Genomic DNA, 6,608 nt, shown 5'->3' with positions numbered 1-6,608 from the left:
TATCAATGTGCTCATACCATGCTCTAGGATCTTGCTTGAGTCCGTACAAAACTCTCTTCAATCTACACACATGGGTCTTTTTGTTTTGTGCTACAAAGCCTTTCGATTGTTCTATGTATACCTCCTCTTTCAACTCGCCATTTAGGAATGTTGTCTTGACATCCATTTGATGGATCTGCCATCCCATCTGTGTTGAAACTGAGATTACAGTTCATATAGAAGTATACCTAGCCACTGGAGCAAATGTCTACTCATAGTCTATTCCCTCCTTCTGAGAGAACCCCTTTGCTGCAAACCTTGCCTTGTATTTCTTGATGCTACCATCTGCACCGTGCTTGATCTTGTAGATCCAGTGCGATCCAACCACAACCCTATCTGTTGGTCTAGGAACTACCTCCCACACATCATTATGCATTATTGAGGTATATTCCTCAACCATTGCATCTTTCCACACCGGATGTTGTGGAACCTCCTAATAGCTAGAAGGTTCGCTATCTACAACCTGACTAACTAATGCAACATAGTCATCATACCTGGCTAGTTGTCTTCGTTGTCTACTACTCCTCCTAGGAGTACCCACTAACTCCTGAGTATTCTTTTGTGTTTGTTGAACCTCATAGTTCCTACTCCCAACTGTAGAGGATGAAATGTCAACCTCCATGTCTTCTTGATGCATCTCTTCCTGCACCTATTGCTCCATACTCTATGAACTCTCACCACTTGAGCCTATACTGGTACTAGTGATTGTACTCGAACTTTGTTTCCCTTGACTCGGTTGAGCTATCCTTGGAGCTTATGTCAGCTACTCACTCTGATGCTCTGCTGGAAAATCTCTGGACCTCCTAAATGCCTTGTCCTCCATGAACTTGACATCACGCCTAATTATAATCCTCCTGGTCCCTAGAATAAATATCTGATATGCCTTTGAGGTTTCACTATACCCCACAAAGTAACCCCTCTTTGCAGTCTGATCTAACTTGGTATGTGTATCCCTTGGAATATGACAATATGCCAAACTCCCAAATATCCTGAAGTGACTCACATCTGGCTTCTTTCCTGTAAAAGCTTCCTCTGGTGTCATCTTCCCTAGTGCCTTATGTGGAACCATGTTCTATATGTATACTTTCGTACTACATGCTTCTGCCCATAAGTAGCAGGGCAGGTCTTGATCATGTAGCATATCCCTTGCTACCTCCGATATGGACCGATTCTTCCTCTCAGCAACCTCATTCTGTTGCAGGTTGTAAGGAACAGTCCATTCTCTCTTGATTCCTTCCCTAGTACAGAACTCTTGGAATTCATTCCGTTTGTACTCGCCTCCATTGTCTGACCGAAGTACCTTTATCTTCCTTCCTGTCGAGTTCTCCACAAGAGCCTTGAACTCTTGGAAGCAGCTGAAAACCTCATCCTTGGTCTTCAAGAAGTATATCCAGGTCTTCCTGGAGAAATCATCAATAAAAGTAACATATTACTCGTATCCTCTGAGAGACTTCGTCAACATTGGCCCACATATATCTAAATGTACTAGATCAAGGACACCCTCAGATCGAGTGTCACTCCTTGGAAAAGATGCTTTTGCAAACTTCCCCAACACACATCCCTTACATACATCATCGTGCTCTGTGCTCACCTCTGGAACACCTGTCATAGTCTCATGAAACAATTTAAGTGCTCCATGATGTATATGGCCCATCCTCCTATGCCATAGCTCTCCAAGATCTCTAGGAATACTGTTGCTCATGAGTGCCTTGGGAGTATCAAACTGCAACCTATAAAGTCAGCTACTCCTAACTCCAATAGCTATGGGTGATTTTCAATCCTTATGCTTGATCAACACATGAACCCCTCTAAAGAGTACGTTGTAGCCTTTATCCTAAAGGACAGATACAAAAATCAGATTCATACCTAAGCCTGGCACATGCAACGCATCATGAAGGGAAATCAGGTTCCCATTCTCCCTCTGAAATTGAATAGTCCCTTTCCCAACTGGGTTGAGTTTGGACAAGTTCCCCATAGAGATCTAGATTCTAGTGTTCTCCTCCTTGTAATTGGAGAAATACTCTCTAACTCCTGTCATATGAAATGATGCCCCACTATCTATATACCAGACACTCTGTGAGGTTGAGCTAACCATACAAGCTATGAGTGCAAACTCATCCTCCATTCTACTAGAGAGCTCATCTGCACTTGCTGAAGCTGCCATATGCTTCTTCCCTTTCTTCTCATTCTTCTTCCTTTGCGGGAATTCGCTGACATAGTGGCCAAATTCATGACATCCATAGCACTTGATCTTAGACAAGTCCTTCTTCTTCTTCTCACTTTGTGGATTTGATCCTTTGCTAGACCCCTTCTTTGTTTTCCCTTTTCCTGCTAGGGCACCGTTTTCTTGGTCCATCTCACTTTTCTGACTCTTACTGCTGGATCCACTAACAAAGCTTAGTCTAAGCTCCTCCTAAGTGAAATCACTCCAAAGTTGATCCAAACTTGGTAAGGTGTCTCGTCCATTAATAACTTGAACAAAGACATCCCATTGCTTAGAAAACCCATTTAGGGCTATCCGTACTAGCTCATCATCACCTGGTTTATCTCCAACAATTGCTAACTCATCGTTGACAAGTCTAACCCTGGTGAGGTAACTTGTAACGTCTTCTCCCTTGTTCATCCGAGTATTCCTCAACTTTTCTCTGAGAATCAGCTTCCGGTTAGTGGTCGCATTCTGGGACAAATTCAGGATGGTGTCCCACATTGCCTTTGATGTATCCAAATCTATCATATGCAGAACTATATGATCCTTAACACCGTCAAGGATTATCCTCCTCACTTTGGCATCTTCCTTCTTATATGTTGCAAGAAGTATTGTATCTGTAGGTACAGTCACAATAGTGGTAACATATTCCTTGATACCATTCTCTTCTAGCAATAAAGAAATTCTGGCTTTCCAGACACCAAAATTTGAGGCTCCATCTAATCTATCCCGATCTCTTAAACCTGCTGAGGCCATCTCAAGGGATAAAAGAAATAATAATTCTAAAGAAGTCAAACTAGGTTTTATAAACCCTCGATTTTCTTTCCTTTGCCTAGGATAAACTTTTTCTACTCAGCTCTAATACCATGTGAAAATTCTATTGCAGTTACTGATTATTAATCTCCTATCTCATAAAGATTATTTAACTGCGAAATACTGAAAAATAACACAGCTGCAACTTTACAAATAAAAACACGCGGAAAGAAATATGCAACACAGTGACACAATATTTTCAGACAATTATCCTTGGAAAAACTCCGAAGGGAAAACCAGTACTGCAGATGAGGAATATATATTAACTACAGCAAATCAAGAGATACAAATACTGCTTGCCCTCTTACTGGCAGAGCTTCGATGACCTCCCAATTTCTCTTGCTGAAATCCCACCCGCTAGTATCCCAACGCTATCACTGCGCCCTTGTTAACACTGCAAGTTTCTTCACAAACTTCATATACTCCAAATGACCCTTGACCCCTTTTTATACTATTCTCGTTGGAAAACCAACGGCCGAAATTAATTCTCAATCAACGGCTGAGATTAATAACAACTAAACAACCCTAACAAAATTGATTGCTAGAAATTTCCAAAAAAGATCAAATAATTAAAAAATAATTGTCCCTATCTAACAAAATTTATTTAGCAAACAATTATTTACTAATTATTACATATGAATAACCAGCTGTACTAGCTAACCAAACTAACAGTCCCCTGTAATCCATCTTGCTATTCTCACCCTCCAAAAATCTCTCCGGCAAAAATTCTGAAGGGCGCTTACAAATTGCAGGGTCCATCCCAATTGCCCACACGTTCACCATCACCTGGCTATCTTTGGGTATCAGATAACCCCCAATTACACAGGAACTCTCAGCTTTGTGGGGGAGCAACAGAGGAACAGTCGGGTGCAATTGGAATATCTCTTTCACGGCTGCCTGGAGATAAGGCAGATGCTCTAAATCAGATTCTTCCACTTTTCTGTTGCAACCAACTACTTCACCCAGTTCTTGTCGAACTCGGTTTAATTTCTGTGGATTGCGAATGAATTCTGCCATAACCCATTCAATTGTTGTAGTGATCGTTTCAGTACCAGCAACAAACAAATCCTGGAAAAAAATTCCACAATTAGACATTCTGGCTAAAATATCATAAATTTGTGAGATCCTTTCAGTACTTACTGAAATCAGGGCTCGAATATCAACAAGAGTGAAGTCGTCGCTTCTGAATCAAGCAGAACGTCCAGAAAATCCTTCTTGGAGTCATTCCGCTCAAGGATTTCGCTAGCAGAGGCGAACCGTTTTTGTATGAAGAAATCCACAAAATCATACACAACATTCAAATGCTTGGCCATCTCCCGGGAGACATTCTGGGGGTCGAGGAACCGTAGAAGCGGAAAAAAGTCAGCCAAATTGGGCGTTCCAGCGAGCTGCGTCATCTCCCACATGGAATTTTTGAACCACGAAGACTCTGGATTGTGAGGATCGAAGATGTTTGTGCTGAAGATCATTTTGCCTAACAAATTTAGAGACGTGCAGAACACCGTCCGCCCAATATCCACAAATTTTTCCCTTGTCCTCATAAAGTAGTCGAATTGTGTGAAATATCTCTTCTCTTCTCAGGTGTTGCAGAGCTTCCATTCTTTTGGGGCTGAAAAGCTCAACAGTTGAAATGCGTCGGAGACGACGCCAGCGAACTCCGTATTCAGCCCAAATTAGGGAGGATTTGTGATGGGAAAGACACTTGATCATTTCTATTACCATCCGCCCGGCCAAGATGTGGTCGTACGTTTTGAGAACCTCCTTGGCCATGGCAGGAGAAGACACCACCACTGTTGTTTTCATTCCCAGACGGAGAGACATGAGTGGGCCGTATTGCAAAGAGAGGGCATAGAGAGACTAGTGAGGCCTTTTCCCCAGCTGAAAGAGGTTTCCCACGATAGGCCAAGCAGGAGGCCCAGGAGGAAGAGGAAGCGTTGTCCTACCCCTCCCCTTTCCCCATAGAAACAAGAATAATATCAGCGAACCAGTAGTAAGGAGAAGAGAGGACCAAGAAAATGACCAAGAAAATGTTAGGATATCCATACAAACTAAAAACTATGTTGCTCTACTAAGACAGCCTTTTTCAGCATCTAAGGTTGATGCTCCTTGAAAATATCTATAAAGATTAGTAGTTTGTCGATGAATGAGGACCACTTATTTTTTTCAAATATAGAAACTATTTTATTTATTATTCCTTTAGATAATTATATTTTATAATCTTATTAGTATGATGTAATTTTTTTAGTATTTGTTGAATTTTGTTATTCGCACTTTCATAGTATCACTTTAAACAATAGTATCTTATAATAGCATCACTAATACATAACAATTGTATAATTTTATTGATCGACTATTTATTATTATTAGATGTTTTGTCCTATTTCTTTTGACTATGCAATGGTGATAAATGGAATCATTTGATTTTTAATAATAGTTTAAAAAATACATAAAATTATAAATGTCAAACATATACGAAAATTAAATGTGCGACTTTAATTCATCCATTTATATAATAAGATATAAATTTTTTTATATATATAAATTATATAATAAATATAATTATTATCAATTTTATATATATATAAATTATATAATAAATATAATTATTATATAATAATTAATATATTCCTCGTTCACGAGGTTGTTGGATTTAAGTTCTCTATTGCCCAACAAAAAACAATGTGGCCTTTGTTGAAGGAAGGATGAATGCAACTTAATTTTGATGGGACTTCTAGAAGGAACCCCGAATCTTAGAAGTGGGTTGTATTTTCAAAGACCATAAAAGAGAAACAATTAGAGAATTAAGATTTCCACTACCCCCTATGAATGTTGGTGCTCAAGCATGGTCTCAGTTAAGGCCTAAGACTTAGTATCAAAAAGTTATGGATTGAAGGGGGTTCATTACTCGCAATTGAAGCACCCTCGTAGTCAATCCCAAAGGAAAAATAGGACATGTAATACTCTTAGATACGCCCATGCTTATTAAAAGGCTGGTGAAATACTCTTAAAGAAGATGCATGCCTCAATTGCAAGCAAAATTGTGAGTGTTTTGTCTTTTCTGATTGGTAAATTCACCATGCTGGGTATGTTGCTCCAAGATTTGAATATGCTAGCTTCTCCATATTAATATGCAACATGCTTTCTAGGGACTAAAATAATATAACTTCAAAAATATTAAAGGCTATATATATCATATATCCTCTCTTCATGCACTCTTTCAGTTTCAAACTCAATTACTCCATGCAAGCCTTCAAGAAGCAAAAAATGCTTATATTCAACTAGTTGTGGTATTGATCTACAAACATTTAGTTCAAAATAATGATATCTTTAGACTATGTAACCAAATACTTTAATTGATTTTCTTTCTGGTATTTGGACCAAGCTCCCTTCAACATGTCTCTCCACTTCACCTTTTGCTAAGGAAAGAAGCTTTTGAAAAAGATTATCTCAAGCGGTATTAAAAGAATCTTTTCTTTGCTACTCAATGACCCCTATCTTTGTTCTATTTTCTTTAAAATTTTGTTGTGGTCAAAAGATGGACACAATGATC

General features: G+C 39.2%; 1 pseudogene; it reads right to left on the bottom strand.

The window, feature by feature from the left end:
• Positions 1-3,447: 3,447 nt before the first annotated feature.
• On the bottom strand, positions 3,448-5,137 carry LOC131077446 (cytochrome P450 76T24-like; annotated as a pseudogene).
• Between the last annotated feature and the right edge of the window lie 1,471 nt (positions 5,138-6,608).

Source organism: Cryptomeria japonica, chromosome 6 (genome assembly GCF_030272615.1).
Source record: "Cryptomeria japonica chromosome 6, Sugi_1.0, whole genome shotgun sequence".
Classification (NCBI taxonomy): domain Eukaryota; kingdom Viridiplantae; phylum Streptophyta; class Pinopsida; order Cupressales; family Cupressaceae; genus Cryptomeria; species Cryptomeria japonica.
The sequence above is the reverse complement of the archived record's forward strand: the minus strand, read 5'-3'. Positions and strand labels throughout refer to the sequence as shown.